At 43.4% G+C, this 20,683-nt stretch overlaps 12 non-coding genes and 2 pseudogenes across 12 annotated transcripts; all 14 read left to right on the top strand.

The window, feature by feature from the left end:
• The first annotated feature begins 39 nt into the window (after positions 1 to 39).
• Positions 40 to 212, top strand: LOC148334180 (U2 spliceosomal RNA; annotated as a pseudogene).
• Positions 213 to 5,390: 5,178 nt separating this feature from the next.
• LOC148334179 (U2 spliceosomal RNA) lies at positions 5,391 to 5,580 on the top strand. The gene has a single exon (XR_015844507.1). It is a non-coding gene; the product is annotated as a U2 spliceosomal RNA (small nuclear RNA).
• A 658-nt stretch (positions 5,581 to 6,238) lies between these two features.
• Positions 6,239 to 6,402, top strand: LOC148334178 (U1 spliceosomal RNA). Its single transcript, XR_015844324.1, has one exon. It is a non-coding gene; the product is annotated as a U1 spliceosomal RNA (small nuclear RNA).
• Positions 6,403 to 7,090: 688 nt separating this feature from the next.
• Positions 7,091 to 7,281, top strand: LOC148334177 (U2 spliceosomal RNA). Its single transcript, XR_015844485.1, has one exon. It is a non-coding gene; the product is annotated as a U2 spliceosomal RNA (small nuclear RNA).
• Positions 7,282 to 7,939: 658 nt separating this feature from the next.
• On the top strand, positions 7,940 to 8,103 carry LOC148334176 (U1 spliceosomal RNA). Its single transcript, XR_015844358.1, has one exon. It is a non-coding gene; the product is annotated as a U1 spliceosomal RNA (small nuclear RNA).
• A 688-nt stretch (positions 8,104 to 8,791) lies between these two features.
• LOC148334175 (U2 spliceosomal RNA) lies at positions 8,792 to 8,982 on the top strand. Its single transcript, XR_015844498.1, has one exon. It is a non-coding gene; the product is annotated as a U2 spliceosomal RNA (small nuclear RNA).
• Positions 8,983 to 9,640: 658 nt separating this feature from the next.
• On the top strand, positions 9,641 to 9,804 carry LOC148334174 (U1 spliceosomal RNA). Its single transcript, XR_015844323.1, has one exon. It is a non-coding gene; the product is annotated as a U1 spliceosomal RNA (small nuclear RNA).
• Positions 9,805 to 10,492: 688 nt separating this feature from the next.
• Positions 10,493 to 10,683, top strand: LOC148334173 (U2 spliceosomal RNA). Its single transcript, XR_015844497.1, has one exon. It is a non-coding gene; the product is annotated as a U2 spliceosomal RNA (small nuclear RNA).
• A 658-nt stretch (positions 10,684 to 11,341) lies between these two features.
• LOC148334172 (U1 spliceosomal RNA) lies at positions 11,342 to 11,505 on the top strand. Its single transcript, XR_015844322.1, has one exon. It is a non-coding gene; the product is annotated as a U1 spliceosomal RNA (small nuclear RNA).
• A 688-nt stretch (positions 11,506 to 12,193) lies between these two features.
• Positions 12,194 to 12,384, top strand: LOC148334171 (U2 spliceosomal RNA). Its single transcript, XR_015844477.1, has one exon. It is a non-coding gene; the product is annotated as a U2 spliceosomal RNA (small nuclear RNA).
• A 658-nt stretch (positions 12,385 to 13,042) lies between these two features.
• Positions 13,043 to 13,206, top strand: LOC148334170 (U1 spliceosomal RNA). Its single transcript, XR_015844321.1, has one exon. It is a non-coding gene; the product is annotated as a U1 spliceosomal RNA (small nuclear RNA).
• Positions 13,207 to 13,894: 688 nt separating this feature from the next.
• Positions 13,895 to 14,067, top strand: LOC148334169 (U2 spliceosomal RNA; annotated as a pseudogene).
• A 5,173-nt stretch (positions 14,068 to 19,240) lies between these two features.
• Positions 19,241 to 19,430, top strand: LOC148334168 (U2 spliceosomal RNA). The gene has a single exon (XR_015844506.1). It is a non-coding gene; the product is annotated as a U2 spliceosomal RNA (small nuclear RNA).
• Positions 19,431 to 20,088: 658 nt separating this feature from the next.
• On the top strand, positions 20,089 to 20,252 carry LOC148334167 (U1 spliceosomal RNA). The gene has a single exon (XR_015844357.1). It is a non-coding gene; the product is annotated as a U1 spliceosomal RNA (small nuclear RNA).
• The last annotated feature ends 431 nt before the right edge of the window (positions 20,253 to 20,683 follow it).

The following is a 20,683-nucleotide window of genomic DNA, read 5'->3' as shown; positions in this document are numbered from 1 at the left end:
TGTCGAGAATCAAGTCGCCCCCTGTGTCAGTTTGCTGATATCGCTTCTCGGCCTTTTGGCTAAGATCAAGTGTAGTATCTGTTCTTATCGCCTTCTGGCTAAGACTGCGATCACCTCCTTTGGGCGTGTTGGTTCTATACCTGCTGTGGTATAGGACTTATTCATTGGGGGATATATCAGCTGTTGCTTATTGTTGATAATAACCTTTGTATTTTCAGTTATCCGACTAAGGTAAGTAAATATAAACTAGTATTTGTTATTATTTATTATCTACGTCCTGTGGTTCTCCGGCTATGTCGGCCACCCATGCCGGCATGCGGAGGCACCACAGTGTACGTTTTACTTTCAAGGAAGTTAATGGAGAGGTCCTGGTAATGTCCAGACTGGATTTTTCCAGGAAACTTATCCAACAGACCTTGGAATTTAATGCTAATGACCTGAACTGTATCATAACGTTGCCTTTTAGCAAAGGTTTTGATGTTAGTTTCAGCTCTGCTCTAAATCTTCGCGAATTTTGGCTTCGTTATGAAGAGGTAAAAGCCCAGTTTTCTGCGTTCAATGTGGAAAAACTGACTGATAATGCTGCTAAAACAGTTATTGTCAGAATGTTTAATGAGACAGTGAATGCAGATGACATTTGTTTTTGGCTGGGTAGATATTGCACGGTGAAAGGCCAGGCTATGAAAGTGAGAGATGAGGATGGCATCTGGAACTGTGCCTGGCGGGTACCCATTCAACAATGGCAGGACCCCCAGGGCTTCCAGGGCCTGAAACATCTCCCATCAATGATAGTCCTGGGTGAAAACCGGGGCTACATACACTACCAGGGTCAACCCAAGCTCTGCCGCAAGTGTGGTGAGCATGGACACCTGGCAGAAGCATGTCAGCAGATAATTTGTGGAAAATGCAGAGTAATTGGGCATACTTTTGAAGAATGCACCAATGGCAGAAAGTGCAATCTCTGTGGGGAATCAAACCACCTCTACAGAAATTGTCCGAAATCATTTGCCAACAAATTGAAGGCTGGGAAAGAAATGGTACTGCTAAATGAAATTGAAATGGACAAACAACCAAAAGACACACCGGAAAATTCAAATCTCCCTCCAAAACCTGTCATTGGTGGAGAGGGAACAGGTGAGGAGGTGGAAGGGGAGGGGCATATGTTGACTACACCAATGGGGAGTTCAGAAGAAAGTTGCATGTTGCCACAAATGCCCACAACCGAATCGAGCAAAACCAACATGGAAGACCAGACTAGTAGTGAACGCAGCGAAATTCCTTGTACACAAAAAATTAAACGACTAGCATCTGAGCGGTCTTCTGAGTCTCCATTGACCTTAGAGAAGAGGGGAAAGCCCGGGAGCTCAGAGAGCGACGTGGAAGAGCACAGGGTTTTTCCTTGCAACTCACCAAACGAGCTGTCTTTTTTGAACATAGTACTACAATCAACGCCCAAAAACCATAACACAATGAATTTAAGATTGCGAGAAAGACCATCACCAAGACTCCCGAATCCTACACCTATTGCTCAGGTGAAGGAAGAACTCCGGTCTCAAGAAATTACCTAATTGATTAGTTTTAAAGAGCTTCCTCCTTTTGATACCCTGTTTTGTAGTCCTCCATTTTAAATCATATCTTTAACTCTCACCTTCTCGACTATAAACGTTAGAAGTGTGAAATCAAAGACTCGTGCTCAGAGCGTATTGTCCTTCTTAAAAACTCTTAAGTCTGATGTGTTTTTAATGCAAGAATGTGGTATTCCCTTTTTAAAAAATTATAAGCAGTGGGAGGAAATGTGGCCACACCCATCTTTATGGAGTGGGTCGAACGAAAACCGCAACGATGGAGTGGCCATTTTAATAAACAACACTCGAATTGCAATTAAAGGTAGCACGGTTTTAATAGATGGACGAGCACTTTTAGCACACCTAACCTTCATGGGAAAGGGTTTTAACCTTTTAAATATTTACGGTCCAAATGAAAAACACGACAGGTATGAACTTTTAGAGAACTTGCAGTGTCACATGCTAGGTCGTGCACCCTTTATTATGGGAGGAGATTTTAACTGTGTTTTAAGCAGAAATGATAAAAAAGGAGCTGGGGAGGATTTTAAAGTTGATAAAACATCTGTTTTACTGAAGGACATGTGCCGGGTTTTTAAATTAGATGATTGTTTTAAAACCATACATCCAAGAGAGGAGGGTTTTACATGGTTTAGCGGAGATAGCAGCAAAGCCTCTCGCATTGACTATTTATTTACACGGGGTTGGCCACCAACTGATGCGAGATTAACCCCTGTCTTCTTCTCAGACCACCTCTCACTTTCTTGCAACCTGTCAATCCCATCTGGTTTGACAGTCGGCAGAGGCCTCTGGAGGCTCAACTGTTCCCTTCTTGAAGACGAAGTCCTGGTGAACAAATACAGGGAGCAGTACAAAAATTGGCAAACGCTCCAAGACCTGTTTGAATCACGAGCACAATGGTGGGAAATGATAAAGTTAAGAACCCAGACCTTTTTTAGAGAAGCAGGAAGAGAGAAGAAAAAGAAGGAAATGAAACATATGTTAGGACTACAAAAAAGACTACAAAGGTATTTTAACCTCTCACAAAAGGGTATCAATTTTAATGAGGAAATTAAACAGATTAAAAATAAATTGAGGCTTTTAGCAGACATCAAAAGTAAAGGTGTAATACTAAGGAGTAAAGAAAAGGAGATAGAGGAAGGAGAAAAATGTACAAGGTACTTTTTTAAAAGAATTATGAACAAGAGTGGGGGTATTTTTAAGTTGCGAAAAGTAAATGGTGCTATAACAGAAATAAGCAGTGAAATAAAAGAGACAGTGGAAAGCTACTACCAGAAACTGTATGACAGGAAAGAGATTCAACCTGAGACAACGTCGGAAGTATTGAATTTTATTGAGAAAACAGTGACTGATAAAGTGCTTTTAACGCGAGATTTTACTCAAGAGGAATTAAACAAATGCATAAAACAATTTAAGAAAGCAAAAGCTCCGGGTGAGGACGGACTCTGCCTGGAATTTTATTTGACTTTTTGGGACATTATAGCACCGGATTTAATCACTGTTTTTAATGAATTTGACAAAACAAGCCGACTACCAGACAGTTTTAGAGTAGGGATAGTGACACTACTGCACAAGAAGGGAGACAAGGCGGACCTGGACAACTGGCGACCTATCACGCTTTTAAATGTTGATTGCAAACTTTTTAGTAAACTTTTAGCTACACGCATGTCTGTTTTTATGGGCGAATTGATCAACCCGGATCAAACCTGTGCCATCGCGGGGAGGAAGATCACGGACAGCCTCATGCTGATCCGTGACACCATCTGTTATGCGAGAGACAGAAATATGCGGCTAGTAGTCCTAAATTTAGATTTTGAGAAAGCGTTTGACCGAATCTCGCACCGGTACCTCTTTAGAGTACTGCAAAAATGGGGTTTTCCCGAAAGGTATATAGCGTGGGTGGGATTGTTGTACCGGGATATTAGCAGTAGATTTGTGGTTAATGGGGACCTGACAAAAGCAGTCCAAATTAACTGCGGTGTCCGTCAGGGTTGTCCTTTATCTGCACTCCTCTATGTCCTATGCATAGAACCGCTGGCACAGATGTTGAGAAAGGATAAAATGATCAAGGGGGTTAACATTCCAGGTGGCGGGGGACTTACGACAAAATGTATTTTATATATGGACGATTTTAATATCCTGTGCTCAGACCTTTTATCTGTGACAAGGGCTTTGGACTTGACTGATTGGTATGGGAGGGCCTCTGGGTCAAAACTTAATAGAGCCAAGACACAAGCACAGTTTTATGGACCGTGGACATTGACAGAAAAGACAGGTTTACCCCTGACATTGACAAAAACTGACCAGAAAATACTCGGGATCAGATTTGGCAGGGAAGGGGGAGGAGAAGCAAGTTGGGGCGACGTGGTAGGGAAAGTGAGGAAAAGACTTGTTTTTTGGAGAATGAGGGAACTGACCATAGAGGGAAAAGTTTTAATCATAAAAGCAGTTATTCTACCATTGCTTTTATTAATCAGTTCTGTTTTTATCCCAACAAGAAGTATCCTTTTAGGTTTGGACCGGGCTATCTTTTACTTCATCTGGGGATCCAAGTGGGAGAGACTGAAGAGAGCAACAATGAAGATGAGCAGAGAAAAAGGGGGAAAAGGAGTGCCGGACCTCCAGCTCTTCTTGGGAAGCAGATATGTGGCCCTGCACTTCCAAACTGCACTAGAGGCCTCAAGCGCTCAAAAAGCTCGAGCAATGTCAAGATTCTGGATGGGATCTTACCTCCGGAAATTAAGACTCATCCCTAGCGATCAAAGACTGCCTGTGTCTTTTATCCTGCCGCCTGCCTATTCTTTTATAAAAGTTTTTTTAAGGAATTTTAAACTAGAAAATCAAGAATGCCATGTTTTAAAAAACCACAGATCTCTCATCTCTGTTGTGCAGGAGCGGGAAACGGTATGTCCAGTGCGCGGGCTTGCATTCGGCGAGCCCACAACTGTTTGGCGCAATGTAAACCATCCCGCCCTCCCAAACAAACTTCGGGACCTGTCATGGATGGCGGCGCACGAAATCCTCCCAGTCAGGTACGTTATGCACTCCCGAGGTATGGCAGCGCACTCAAACTGCCCCCGACCTGGTTGTGGCGCCCAAGAGTCGGTGAGGCACCTCCTCTGGGAGTGCAGTGCTGCCACGGACCTGTGGGCGACAGCCGGCCACCTGCAATTCCCGGACTTGCCAGCAAGGGAGGTCCTCAATGCACAATTCGTGCTCTATGGGGTGGGCCCAATGACGAACACAAGAGAACATTTTGCAAAGCAGTGGCTCACCCTTGCCGCCATCAAAGACGCCATTTGGACCTCCAGAAACTTGCTGGTAAGGAGGCACAGACAGACCACCCCTGTGGCTGTGCTCCGAATGGCAGCGGCTACTCTGAGCTGCCTGCGGCAAGCCAAGGACACAGTCACCAAGAAGAGTCGTCTGTGCCCGCCCGGAGGAGGGAACCGGAGCCCACAGGGAAGGTCCTGGCAGCGACGGCCTGGCTCCTCGGGAGAGAGTGGAGAGATGCAACACCTCTGAGGAACTCCTTGAAGCATCCTGGCAGGTTTTATCTGTCTGGACTCTGTTTGAGAGGGTGGGATGAAGTCCCACTTCGTAAGGCGATACTACGCTCCTGCACAACAGAGGTTGAAGTGCTTTTTTTAACAATTGCTTTTTAAAAAAATATTGTCTAGATGTATTTTAGATACATTTTACCTTACACCTCTATGTCAAACATGCTGCTTTTTTAACACGTTACCACAGAACTAAGGTTGTGCTCCATGTTGGAGAGATGTGAACATCAATGTCTACAGTAACAATAAAAATTTTGCAAAAAAAAAAAAAACAAAAGAAAAAATCTGTTCTTATCAGTTTAATATCTGATACGTTCCCTATTTGGGGACCATATATTAAATTGATTTTTGGAACTGGGAGATGGAATAGGGGCTTGCTCCGTCCATTCCACGCATCGACCTGGTATTGCAGTACCGCCAGGAGCGGTGCACCCACCTCTGCTGGTCACAATGAATTTGTTGCTGGATGTTTCCATTCTATGTAGTTCTGTGGGAAAACGAAGAAACCCTTTAAGCAGCTGTCGTGTTTCTCAAAGGCTGTCTCTTGTTTTTGAGACTTTCACCGAATACCATGTCATGCTGCGGCTTAAAGGACATTCTTTCATTGAAGAAAGCGTCGTCTTGCTCCGTTATTGAGGGAACATGCGGTGGGTGGTCATATAAATAATGGTTTCAAATATAGATCATATAAATTTCCTATAAAGTTATAATATTGGCGCTTGGCTAATCAAAAACGTAAATAAGTAAAGTTTTGTAAAGGAGTTTGAATTGTTACACCGCTACATGTTCCTGACCACACAAAGAAACAGGAAATGAGTGCTAGAAAGGCGTGGGGCCGGGTCAATTCAATTCTCGCTTTGAATTCTTGTTAGAATTTAAGCAAGGCGTGATGGGAATGTTTTTGCTGATTCTTTTGACCTCATTCACAAATATTTACTTAATGCAAGTCTAAAAGAGACTACTTAAATTAATGTACGTGTCATGCATCATCCAGCGTGTATGTGTGTGCATGCGATCACACGTGCGTTGCAATCGGGCCCGTGACTGAAGATGGTGTGGGTGCTTAACCTTTTGGCCTGGCAATGTGTACATCTCATACTTACCTGGCAGGGGAGATACCATGATCACGAAGGTGGTTCACCCAGGGTGAGGCTCAGCCATTGCACTCCGGCTGTACTGACCCCTGCGAATTCCCCAAATGTGGGAATCTCGACTGCACAATTTCTGACAGTGGGGGACTGCGTTCGCGCTCTCCCCTGATTTCTGATGGTAATGACAATGAAATAAAATCATTCATGTCACTTAGTGAGCACGGTATCATGCTTATTTGTCAACATGCGATAAATAGTTAGCTTCTTTCGCAGTTGACAAATTACTGTCATTCACCTCCACACAAGTGGTGGCGCTAGCAAGTGACAATGTCAATTGGGAAGCAGGAAGTGCGTGTAAACGAAAAGATCTCGGTTTTTTAGTCTGTTTAGGACTGTTTTACATGGTTACACGGCATGAAGTTAGCGCAGAATTCATATTGGTCCGATATGGATCACGTGACAGGCGAGCGATTTCCTAACTTTCTTTTCACTTAGAGGAGGAAAAGCAACACAATTGTCCTCTTACGATCCGCAATACGTTTTATTAGATTCTTGAAATTCGCACGTCGGACTATTTAACCATTTAAGAGCATTGCGATGCCAGTAAATGGAATACTTCTATTGCTGTTTCCAATTGGTCCACTTTGGGTCACATGGACTACAGTACCCAGCAATTGCTCAGCTTTTGTTTCGTTCGCAGGCTGGCAAGCAACACAGTTGGTCTCGTTTTCAGCTAAAAATGTGTGAGTTTGATGTTTGGCATGTAAATGGTTTGTTGTGATCATTTTACATTGGTCACCGTCACTGTTGCTCGGAATGTCGAGAATCAAGTCGCCCCCTGTGTCAGTTTGCTGATATCGCTTCTCGGCCTTTTGGCTAAGATCAAGTGTAGTATCTGTTCTTATCAGTTTAATATCTGATACGTTCCCTATTTGGGGACCATATATTAAATTGATTTTTGGAACTGGGAGATGGAATAGGGGCTTGCTCCGTCCATTCCACGCATCGACCTGGTATGGCAGTACCGCCAGGAGCGGTGCACCCACCTCTGCTGGTCACAATGAATTTGTTGCTGGATGTTTCCATTCTATGTAGTTCTGTGGGAAAACGAAGAAACCCTTTAAGCAGCTGTCGTGTTTCTCAAAGGCTGTCTCTTGTTTTTGAGACTTTCACCGAATACCATGTCATGCTGCGGCTTAAAGGACATTCTTTCATTGAAGAAAGCGTCGTCTTGCTCCGTTATTGAGGGAACATGCGGTGGGTGGTCATATAAATAATGGTTTCAAATATAGATCATATAAATTTCCTATAAAGTTATAATATTGGCGCTTGGCTAATCAAAAACGTAAATAAGTAAAGTTTTGTAAAGGAGTTTGAATTGTTACACCGCTACATGTTCCTGACCACACAAAGAAACAGGAAATGAGTGCTAGAAAGGCGTGGGGCCGGGTCAATTCAATTCTCGCTTTGAATTCTTGTTAGAATTTAAGCAAGGCGTGATGGGAATGTTTTTGCTGATTCTTTTGACCTCATTCACAAATATTTACTTAATGCAAGTCTAAAAGAGACTACTTAAATTAATGTACGTGTCATGCATCATCCAGCGTGTATGTGTGTGCATGCGATCACACGTGCGTTGCAATCGGGCCCGTGACTGAAGATGGTGTGGGTGCTTAACCTTTTGGCCTGGCAATGTGTACATCTCATACTTACCTGGCAGGGGAGATACCATGATCACGAAGGTGGTTCACCCAGGGTGAGGCTCAGCCATTGCACTCCGGCTGCACTGACCCCTGCGAATTCCCCAAATGTGGGAATCTCGACTGCACAATTTCTGACAGTGGGGGACTGCGTTCGCGCTCTCCCCTGATTTCTGATGGTAATGACAATGAAATAAAATCATTCATGTCACTTAGTGAGCACGGTATCATGCTTATTTGTCAACATGCGATAAATAGTTAGCTTCTTTCGCAGTTGACAAATTACTGTCATTCACCTCCACACAAGTGGTGGCGCTAGCAAGTGACAATGTCAATTGGGAAGCAGGAAGTGCGTGTAAACGAAAAGATCTCGGTTTTTTAGTCTGTTTAGGACTGTTTTACATGGTTACACGGCATGAAGTTAGCGCAGAATTCATATTGGTCCGATATGGATCACGTGACAGGCGAGCGATTTCCTAACTTTCTTTTCACTTAGAGGAGGAAAAGCAACACAATTGTCCTCTTACGATCCGCAATACGTTTTATTAGATTCTTGAAATTCGCACGTCGGACTATTTAACCATTTAAGAGCATTGCGATGCCAGTAAATGGAATACTTCTATTGCTGTTTCCAATTGGTCCACTTTGGGTCACATGGACTACAGTACCCAGCAATTGCTCAGCTTTTGTTTCGTTCGCAGGCTGGCAAGCAACACAGTTGGTCTCGTTTTCAGCTAAAAATGTGTGAGTTTGATGTTTGGCATGTAAATGGTTTGTTGTGATCATTTTACATTGGTCACCGTCACTGTTGCTCGGAATGTCGAGAATCAAGTCGCCCCCTGTGTCAGTTTGCTGATATCGCTTCTCGGCCTTTTGGCTAAGATCAAGTGTAGTATCTGTTCTTATCAGTTTAATATCTGATACGTTCCCTATTTGGGCACCATATATTAAATTGATTTTTGGAACTGGGTGATGGAATAGGGGCTTGCTCCGTCCATTCCACGCATCAACCTGGTATTGCAGTACCGCCAGGAGCGGTGCACCCACCTCTGCTGGTCACAATGAATTTGTTGCTGGATGTTTCCATTCTATGTAGTTCTGTGGGAAAACGAAGAAACCCTTTAAGCAGCTGTCGTGTTTCTCAAAGGCTGTCTCTTGTTTTTGAGACTTTCACCGAATACCATGTCATGCTGCGGCTTAAAGGACATTCTTTCATTGAAGAAAGCGTCGTCTTGCTCCGTTATTGAGGGAACATGCGGTGGGTGGTCATATAAATAATGGTTTCAAATATAGATCATATAAATTTCCTATAAAGTTATAATATTGGCGCTTGGCTAATCAAAAACGTAAATAAGTAAAGTTTTGTAAAGGAGTTTGAATTGTTACACCGCTACATGTTCCTGACCACACAAAGAAACAGGAAATGAGTGCTAGAAAGGCGTGGGGCAGGGTCAATTCAATTCTCGCTTTGAATTCTTGTTAGAATTTAAGCAAGGCGTGATGGGAATGTTTTTGCTGATTCTTTTGACCTCATTCACAAATATTTACTTCATGCAAGTCTAAAAGAGACTACTTAAATTAATGTACGTGTCATGCATCATCCAGCGTGTATGTGTGTGCATGCGATCACACGTGCGTTGCAATCGGGCCCGTGACTGAAGATGGTGTGGGTGCTTAACCTTTTGGCCTGGCAATGTGTACATCTCATACTTACCTGGCAGGGGAGATACCATGATCACGAAGGTGGTTCACCCAGGGTGAGGCTCAGCCATTGCACTCCGGCTGTACTGACCCCTGCGAATTCCCCAAATGTGGGAATCTCGACTGCACAATTTCTGACAGTGGGGGACTGCGTTCGCGCTCTCCCCTGATTTCTGATGGTAATGACAATGAAATAAAATCATTCATGTCACTTAGTGAGCACGGTATCATGCTTATTTGTCAACATGCGATAAATAGTTAGCTTCTTTCGCAGTTGACAAATTACTGTCATTCACCTCCACACAAGTGGTGGCGCTAGCAAGTGACAATGTCAATTGGGAAGCAGGAAGTGCGTGTAAACGAAAAGATCTCGGTTTTTTAGTCTGTTTAGGACTGTTTTACATGGTTACACGGCATGAAGTTAGCGCAGAATTCATATTGGTCCGATATGGATCACGTGACAGGCGAGCGATTTCCTAACTTTCTTTTCACTTAGAGGAGGAAAAGCAACACAATTGTCCTCTTACGATCCGCAATACGTTTTATTAGATTCTTGAAATTCGCACGTCGGACTATTTAACCATTTAAGAGCATTGCGATGCCAGTAAATGGAATACTTCTATTGCTGTTTCCAATTGGTCCACTTTGGGTCACATGGACTACAGTACCCAGCAATTGCTCAGCTTTTGTTTCGTTCGCAGGCTGGCAAGCAACAAAGTTGGTCTCGTTTTCAGCTAAAAATGTGTGAGTTTGATGTTTGGCATGTAAATGGTTTGTTGTGATCATTTTACATTGGTCACCGTCACTGTTGCTCGGAATGTCGAGAATCAAGTCGCCCCCTGTGTCAGTTTGCTGATATCGCTTCTCGGCCTTTTGGCTAAGATCAAGTGTAGTATCTGTTCTTATCAGTTTAATATCTGATACGTTCCCTATTTGGGGACCATATATTAAATTGATTTTTGGAACTGGGTGATGGAATAGGGGCTTGCTCCGTCCATTCCACGCATCAACCTGGTATTGCAGTACCGCCAGGAGCGGTGCACCCACCTCTGCTGGTCACAATGAATTTGTTGCTGGATGTTTCCATTCTATGTAGTTCTGTGGGAAAACGAAGAAACCCTTTAAGCAGCTGTCGTGTTTCTCAAAGGCTGTCTCTTGTTTTTGAGACTTTCACCGAATACCATGTCATGCTGCGGCTTAAAGGACATTCTTTCATTGAAGAAAGCGTCGTCTTGCTCCGTTATTGAGGGAACATGCGGTGGGTGGTCATATAAATAATGGTTTCAAATATAGATCATATAAATTTCCTATAAAGTTATAATATTGGCGCTTGGCTAATCAAAAACGTAAATAAGTAAAGTTTTGTAAAGGAGTTTGAATTGTTACACCGCTACATGTTCCTGACCACACAAAGAAACAGGAAATGAGTGCTAGAAAGGCGTGGGGCCGGGTCAATTCAATTCTCGCTTTGAATTCTTGTTAGAATTTAAGCAAGGCGTGATGGGAATGTTTTTGCTGATTCTTTTGACCTCATTCACAAATATTTACTTAATGCAAGTCTAAAAGAGACTACTTAAATTAATGTACGTGTCATGCATCATCCAGCGTGTATGTGTGTGCATGCGATCACACGTGCGTTGCAATCGGGCCCGTGACTGAAGATGGTGTGGGTGCTTAACCTTTTGGCCTGGCAATGTGTACATCTCATACTTACCTGGCAGGGGAGATACCATGATCACGAAGGTGGTTCACCCAGGGTGAGGCTCAGCCATTGCACTCCGGCTGTACTGACCCCTGCGAATTCCCCAAATGTGGGAATCTCGACTGCACAATTTCTGACAGTGGGGGACTGCGTTCGCGCTCTCCCCTGATTTCTGATGGTTATGACAATGAAATAAAATCATTCATGTCACTTAGTGAGCACGGTATCATGCTTATTTGTCAACATGCGATAAATAGTTAGCTTCTTTCGCAGTTGACAAATTACTGTCATTCACCTCCACACAAGTGGTGGCGCTAGCAAGTGACAATGTCAATTGGGAAGCAGGAAGTGCGTGTAAACGAAAAGATCTCGGTTTTTTAGTCTGTTTAGGACTGTTTTACATGGTTACACGGCATGAAGTTAGCGCAGAATTCATATTGGTCCGATATGGATCACGTGACAGGCGAGCGATTTCCTAACTTTCTTTTCACTTAGAGGAGGAAAAGCAACACAATTGTCCTCTTACGATCCGCAATACGTTTTATTAGATTCTTGAAATTCGCACGTCGGACTATTTAACCATTTAAGAGCATTGCGATGCCAGTAAATGGAATACTTCTATTGCTGTTTCCAATTGGTCCACTTTGGGTCACATGGACTACAGTACCCAGCAATTGCTCAGCTTTTGTTTCGTTCGCAGGCTGGCAAGCAACACAGTTGGTCTCGTTTTCAGCTAAAAATGTGTGAGTTTGATGTTTGGCATGTAAATGGTTTGTTGTGATCATTTTACATTGGTCACCGTCACTGTTGCTCGGAATGTCGAGAATCAAGTCGCCCCCTGTGTCAGTTTGCTGATATCGCTTCTCGGCCTTTTGGCTAAGATCAAGTGTAGTATCTGTTCTTATCAGTTTAATATCTGATACGTTCCCTATTTGGGGACCATATATTAAATTGGTTTTTGGAACTGGGAGATGGAATAGGGGCTTGCTCCGTCCATTCCACGCATCGACCTGGTATTGCAGTACCGCCAGGAGCGGTGCACCCACCTCTGCTGGTCACAATGAATTTGTTGCTGGATGTTTCCATTCTATGTAGTTCTGTGGGAAAACGAAGAAACCCTTTAAGCAGCTGTCGTGTTTCTCAAAGGCTGTCTCTTGTTTTTGAGACTTTCACCGAATACCATGTCATGCTGCGGCTTAAAGGACATTCTTTCATTGAAGAAAGCGTCGTCTTGCTCCGTTATTGAGGGAACATGCGGTGGGTGGTCATATAAATAATGGTTTCAAATATAGATCATATAAATTTCCTATAAAGTTATAATATTGGCGCTTGGCTAATCAAAAACGTAAATAAGTAAAGTTTTGTAAAGGAGTTTGAATTGTTACACCGCTACATGTTCCTGACCACACAAAGAAACAGGAAATGAGTGCTAGAAAGGCGTGGGGCCGGGTCAATTCAATTCTCGCTTTGAATTCTTGTTAGAATTTAAGCAAGGCGTGATGGGAATGTTTTTGCTGATTCTTTTGACCTCATTCACAAATATTTACTTAATGCAAGTCTAAAAGAGACTACTTAAATTAATGTACGTGTCATGCATCATCCAGCGTGTATGTGTGTGCATGCGATCACACGTGCGTTGCAATCGGGCCCGTGACTGAAGATGGTGTGGGTGCTTAACCTTTTGGCCTGGCAATGTGTACATCTCATACTTACCTGGCAGGGGAGATACCATGATCACGAAGGTGGTTCACCCAGGGTGAGGCTCAGCCATTGCACTCCGGCTGTACTGACCCCTGCGAATTCCCCAAATGTGGGAATCTCGACTGCACAATTTCTGACAGTGGGGGACTGCGTTCGCGCTCTCCCCTGATTTCTGATGGTAATGACAATGAAATAAAATCATTCATGTCACTTAGTGAGCACGGTATCATGCTTATTTGTCAACATGCGATAAATAGTTAGCTTCTTTCGCAGTTGACAAATTACTGTCATTCACCTCCACACAAGTGGTGGCGCTAGCAAGTGACAATGTCAATTGGGAAGCAGGAAGTGCGTGTAAACGAAAAGATCTCGGTTTTTTAGTCTGTTTAGGACTGTTTTACATGGTTACACGGCATGAAGTTAGCGCAGAATTCATATTGGTCCGATATGGATCACGTGACAGGCGAGCGATTTCCTAACTTTCTTTTCACTTAGAGGAGGAAAAGCAACACAATTGTCCTCTTACGATCCGCAATACGTTTTATTAGATTCTTGAAATTCGCACGTCGGACTATTTAACCATTTAAGAGCATTGCGATGCCAGTAAATGGAATACTTCTATTGCTGTTTCCAATTGGTCCACTTTGGGTCACATGGACTACAGTACCCAGCAATTGCTCAGCTTTTGTTTCGTTCACAGGCTGGCAAGCAACACAGTTGGTCTCGTTTTCAGCTAAAAATGTGTGAGTTTGATGTTTGGCATGTAAATGGTTTGTTGTGATCATTTTACATTGGTCACCGTCACTGTTGCTCGGAATGTCGAGAATCAAGTCGCCCCCTGTGTCAGTTTGCTGATATCGCTTCTCGGCCTTTTTGCTAAGATCAAGTGTAGTATCTGTTCTTATCGCCTTTTGGCTAAGACTGCGATCACCTCCTTTGGGCGTGTTGGTTCTATACCTGCTGTGGTATAGGACTTATTCATTGGGGGATATATCAGCTGTTGCTTATTGTTGATAATAACCTTTGTATTTTCAGTTATCCGACTAAGGTAAGTAAATATAAACTAGTATTTGTTATTATTTATTATCTACGTCCTGTGGTTCTCCGGCTATGTCGGCCACCCATGCCGGCATGCGGAGGCACCACAGTGTACGTTTTACTTTCAAGGAAGTTAATGGAGAGGTCCTGGTAATGTCCAGACTGGATTTTTCCAGGAAACTTATCCAACAGACCTTGGAATTTAATGCTAATGACCTGAACTGTATCATAACGTTGCCTTTTAGCAAAGGTTTTGATGTTAGTTTCAGCTCTGCTCTAAATCTTCGCGAATTTTGGCTTCGTTATGAAGAGGTAAAAGCCCAGTTTTCTGCGTTCAATGTGGAAAAACTGACTGATAATGCTGCTAAAACAGTTATTGTCAGAATGTTTAATGAGACAGTGAATGCAGATGACATTTGTTTTTGGCTGGGTAGATATTGCACGGTGAAAGGCCAGGCTATGAAAGTGAGAGATGAGGATGGCATCTGGAACTGTGCCTGGCGGGTACCCATTCAACAATGGCAGGACCCCCAGGGCTTCCAGGGCCTGAAACATCTCCCATCAATGATAGTCCTGGGTGAAAACCGGGGCTACATACACTACCAGGGTCAACCCAAGCTCTGCCGCAAGTGTGGTGAGCATGGACACCTGGCAGAAGCATGTCAGCAGATAATTTGTGGAAAATGCAGAGTAATTGGGCATACTTTTGAAGAATGCACCAATGGCAGAAAGTGCAATCTCTGTGGGGAATCAAACCACCTCTACAGAAATTGTCCGAAATCATTTGCCAACAAATTGAAGGCTGGGAAAGAAATGGTACTGCTAAATGAAATTGAAATGGACAAACAACCAAAAGACACACCGGAAAATTCAAATCTCCCTCCAAAACCTGTCATTGGTGGAGAGGGAACAGGTGAGGAGGTGGAAGGGGAGGGGCATATGTTGACTACACCAATGGGGAGTTCAGAAGAAAGTTGCATGTTGCCACAAATGCCCACAACCGAATCGAGCAAAACCAACATGGAAGACCAGACTAGTAGTGAACGCAGCGAAATTCCTTGTACACAAAAAATTAAACGACTAGCATCTGAGCGGTCTTCTGAGTCTCCATTGACCTTAGAGAAGAGGGGAAAGCCCGGGAGCTCAGAGAGCGACGTGGAAGAGCACAGGGTTTTTCCTTGCAACTCACCAAACGAGCTGTCTTTTTTGAACATAGTACTACAATCAACGCCCAAAAACCATAACACAATGAATTTAAGATTGCGAGAAAGACCATCACCAAGACTCCCGAATCCTACACCTATTGCTCAGGTGAAGGAAGAACTCCGGTCTCAAGAAATTACCTAATTGATTAGTTTTAAAGAGCTTCCTCCTTTTGATACCCTGTTTTGTAGTCCTCCATTTTAAATCATATCTTTAACTCTCACCTTCTCGACTATAAACGTTAGAAGTGTGAAATCAAAGACTCGTGCTCAGAGCGTATTGTCCTTCTTAAAAACTCTTAAGTCTGATGTGTTTTTAATGCAAGAATGTGGTATTCCCTTTTTAAAAAATTATAAGCAGTGGGAGGAAATGTGGCCACACCCATCTTTATGGAGTGGGTCGAACGAAAACCGCAACGATGGAGTGGCCATTTTAATAAACAACACTCGAATTGCAATTAAAGGTAGCACGGTTTTAATAGATGGACGAGCACTTTTAGCACACCTAACCTTCATGGGAAAGGGTTTTAACCTTTTAAATATTTACGGTCCAAATGAAAAACACGACAGGTATGAACTTTTAGAGAACTTGCAGTGTCACATGCTAGGTCGTGCACCCTTTATTATGGGAGGAGATTTTAACTGTGTTTTAAGCAGAAATGATAAAAAAGGAGCTGGGGAGGATTTTAAAGTTGATAAAACATCTGTTTTACTGAAGGACATGTGCCGGGTTTTTAAATTAGATGATTGTTTTAAAACCATACATCCAAGAGAGGAGGGTTTTACATGGTTTAGCGGAGATAGCAGCAAAGCCTCTCGCATTGACTATTTATTTACACGGGGTTGGCCACCAACTGATGCGAGATTAACCCCTGTCTTCTTCTCAGACCACCTCTCACTTTCTTGCAACCTGTCAATCCCATCTGGTTTGACAGTCGGCAGAGGCCTCTGGAGGCTCAACTGTTCCCTTCTTGAAGACGAAGTCCTGGTGAACAAATACAGGGAGCAGTACAAAAATTGGCAAACGCTCCAAGACCTGTTTGAATCACGAGCACAATGGTGGGAAATGATAAAGTTAAGAACCCAGACCTTTTTTAGAGAAGCAGGAAGAGAGAAGAAAAAGAAGGAAATGAAACATATGTTAGGACTACAAAAAAGACTACAAAGGTATTTTAACCTCTCACAAAAGGGTATCAATTTTAATGAGGAAATTAAACAGATTAAAAATAAATTGAGGCTTTTAGCAGACATCAAAAGTAAAGGTGTAATACTAAGGAGTAAAGAAAAGGAGATAGAGGAAGGAGAAAAATGTACAAGGTACTTTTTTAAAAGAATTATGAACAAGAGTGGGGGTATTTTTAAGTTGCGAAAAGTAAATGGTGCTATAACAGAAATAAGCAGTGAAATAAAAGAGACAGTGGAAAGCTACTACCAGAAACTGTATGACAGGAAAGAGATTCAACCTGAGACAACGTCGGAAGTATTGAATTTTATTGAGAAAACAGTGACTGATAAAGTGCTTTTAACGCGAGATTTTACTCAAGAGGAATTAAACAAATGCATAAAACAATTTAAGAAAGCAAAAGCTCCGGGTGAGGACGGACTCTGCCTGGAATTTTATTTGACTTTTTGGGACATTATAGCACCGGATTTAATCACTGTTTTTAATGAATTTGACAAAACAAGCCGACTACCAGACAGTTTTAGAGTAGGGATAGTGACACTACTGCACAAGAAGGGAGACAAGGCGGACCTGGACAACTGGCGACCTATCACGCTTTTAAATGTTGATTGCAAACTTTTTAGTAAACTTTTAGCTACACGCATGTCTGTTTTTATGGGCGAATTGATCAACCCGGATCAAACCTGTGCCATCGTGGGGAGGAAGATCACGGACAGCCTCATGCTGATCCGTGACACCATCTGTTATGCGAGAGACAGAAATATGCGGCTAGTAGTCCTAAATTTAGATTTTGAGAAAGCGTTTGACCGAATCTCGCACCTCTTTAGAGTACTGCAAAAATGGGGTTTTCCCGAAAGGTATATAGCGTGGGTGGGATTGTTGTACCGGGATATTAGCAGTAGATTTGTGGTTAATGGGGACCTGACAAAAGCAGTCCAAATTAACTGCGGTGTCCGTCAGGGTTGTCCTTTATCTGCACTCCTCTATGTCCTATGCATAGAACCGCTGGCACAGATGTTGAGAAAGGATAAAATGATCAAGGGGGTTAACATTCCAGGTGGCGGGGGACTTACGACAAAATGTATTTTATATATGGACGATTTTAATATCCTGTGCTCAGACCTTTTATCTGTGACAAGGGCTTTGGACTTGACTGATTGGTATGGGAGGGCCTCTGGGTCAAAACTTAATAGAGCCAAGACACAAGCACAGTTTTATGGACCGTGGACATTGACAGAAAAGACAGGTTTACCCCTGACATTGACAAAAACTGACCAGAAAATACTCGGGATCAGATTTGGCAGGGAAGGGGGAGGAGAAGCAAGTTGGGGCGACGTGGTAGGGAAAGTGAGGAAAAGACTTGTTTTTTGGAGAATGAGGGAACTGACCATAGAGGGAAAAGTTTTAATCATAAAAGCAGTTATTCTACCATTGCTTTTATTAATCAGTTCTGTTTTTATCCCAACAAGAAGTATCCTTTTAGGTTTGGACCGGGCTATCTTTTACTTCATCTGGGGATCCAAGTGGGAGAGACTGAAGAGAGCAACAATGAAGATGAGCAGAGAAAAAGGGGGAAAAGGAGTGCCGGACCTCCAGCTCTTCTTGGGAAGCAGATATGTGGCCCTGCACTTCCAAACTGCACTAGAGGCCTCAAGCGCTCAAAAAGCTCGAGCAATGTCAAGATTCTGGATGGGATCTTACCTCCGGAAATTAAGACTCATCCCTAGCGATCAAAGACTGCCTGTGTCTTTTATCCTGCCGCCTGCCTATTCTTTTATAAAAGTTTTTTTAAGGAATTTTAAACTAGAAAATCAAGAATGCCATGTTTTAAAAAACCACAGATCTCTCATCTCTGTTGTGCAGGAGCGGGAAACGGTATGTCCAGTGCGCGGGCTTGCATTCGGCGAGCCCACAACTGTTTGGCGCAATGTAAACCATCCCGCCCTCCCAAACAAACTTCGGGATCCTGTCATGGATGGCGGCGCACGAAATCCTCCCAGTCAGGTACGTTATGCACTCCCGAGGTATGGCAGCGCACTCAAACTGCCCCCGACCTGGTTGTGGCGCCCAAGAGTCGGTGAGGCACCTCCTCTGGGAGTGCAGTGCTGCCACGGACCTGTGGGCGACAGCCGGCCACCTGCAATTCCCGGACTTGCCAGCAAGGGAGGTCCTCAATGCACAATTCGTGCTCTATGGGGTGGGCCCAATGACGAACACAAGAGAACATTTTGCAAAGCAGTGGCTCACCCTTGCCGCCATCAAAGACGCCATTTGGACCTCCAGAAACTTGCTGGTAAGGAGGCACAGACAGACCACCCCTGTGGCTGTGCTCCGAATGGCAGCGGCTACTCTGAGCTGCCTGCGGCAAGCCAAGGACACAGTCACCAAGAAGAGTCGTCTGTGCCCGCCCGGAGGAGGGAACCGGAGCCCACAGGGAAGGTCCTGGCAGCGACGGCCTGGCTCCTCGGGAGAGAGTGGAGAGATGCAACACCTCTGAGGAACTCCTTGAAGCATCCTGGCAGGTTTTATCTGTCTGGACTCTGTTTGAGAGGGTGGGATGAAGTCCCACTTCGTAAGGCGATACTACGCTCCTGCACAACAGAGGTTGAAGTGCTTTTTTTAACAATTGCTTTTTAAAAAAATATTGTCTAGATGTATTTTAGATACATTTTACCTTACACCTCTATGTCAAACATGCTGCTTTTTTAACACGTTACCACAGAACTAAGGTTGTGCTCCATGTTGGAGAGATGTGAACATCAATGTCTATAGTAACAATAAAAATTTTGCAAAAAAAAAAAAAACAAAAGAAAAAATCTGTTCTTATCAGTTTAATATCTGATACGTTCCCTATTTGGGGACCATATATTAAATTGATTTTTGGAACTGGGAGATGGAATAGGGGCTTGCTCCGTCCATTCCACGCATCGACCTGGTATTGCAGTACCGCCAGGAGCGGTGCACCCACCTCTGCTGGTCACAATGAATTTGTTGCTGGATGTTTCCATTCTATGTAGTTCTGTGGGAAAACGAAGAAACCCTTTAAGCAGCTGTCGTGTTTCTCAAAGGCTGTCTCTTGTTTTTGAGACTTTCCCCGAATACCATGTCATGCTGCGGTTTAAAGGACATTCTTTCATTGAAGAAAGCGTCGTCTTGCTCCGTTATTGAGGGAACATGCGGTGGGTGGTCATATAAATAATGGTTTCAAATATAGGTAATATAAATTTCCTATAAAGTTATAATATTGGTGCTTGGCTAATCAAAAACGTAAATAAGTAAAGTTTTGTAAAGGAGTTTGAATTGTTACACCGCTACATGTTCCTGACCACACAAAGAAACAGGAAATGAGTGCTAGAAAGGCGTGGGGCCGGGTCAATTCAATTCTCGCTTTGAATTCTTGTTAGAATTTAAGCAAGGCGTGATGGGAATGTTTTTGCTGATTCTTTTGACCTCATTCACAAATATTTACTTAATGCAAGTCTAAAAGAGACTACTTAAATTAATGTACGTGTCATGCATCATCCAGCGTGTATGTGTGTGCATGCGATCACACGTGCGTTGCAATCGGGCCCGTGACTGAAGATGGTGTGGGTGCTTAACCTTTTGGCCTGGCAATGTGTACATCTCATACTTACCTGGCAGGGGAGATACCATGATCACGAAGGTGGTTCACCCAGGGTGAGGCTCAGCCATTGCACTCCGGCTGTACTGACCCCTGCGAATTCCCCAAATGTGGGAATCTCGACTGCACAATTTCTGACAGTGGGGGACTGCGTTCGCGCTCTCCCCAGATTTCTGATGGTAATGACAATGAAATAAAATCATTCATGTCACTTAGTGAGCACGGTATCATGCTTATTTGTCAACATGCGATAAATAGTTAGCTTCTTTCTCAGTTGACAAATTACTGTCATTCACCTCCACACAAGTGGTGGCGCTAGCAAGTGACAATGTCAATTGGGAAGCAGGAAGTGCGTGTAAACGAAAAGATCTCGGTTTTTTAGTCTGTTTAGGACTGTTTTACATGGTTACACGGCATGAAGTTAGCGCAGAATTCATATTGGTCCGATATGGATCACGTGACAGGCGAGCGATTTCCTAACTTTCTTTTCACTTAGAGGAGGAAAAGCAACACAATTGTCCTCTTACGATCCGCAATACGTTTTATTAGATTCTTGAAATTCGCACGTCGGACTATTTAACCATTTAAGAGCATTGCGAT

Source organism: Idiotropiscis lumnitzeri, chromosome 7 (genome assembly GCF_059441095.1).
Source record: "Idiotropiscis lumnitzeri isolate Australia: NSW breed Sydney's pygmy pipehorse chromosome 7, RoL_Ilum_1.0, whole genome shotgun sequence".
In the NCBI taxonomy this organism is placed as follows: domain Eukaryota; kingdom Metazoa; phylum Chordata; class Actinopteri; order Syngnathiformes; family Syngnathidae; genus Idiotropiscis; species Idiotropiscis lumnitzeri.
The sequence above is the reverse complement of the archived record's forward strand: the minus strand, read 5'-3'. Positions and strand labels throughout refer to the sequence as shown.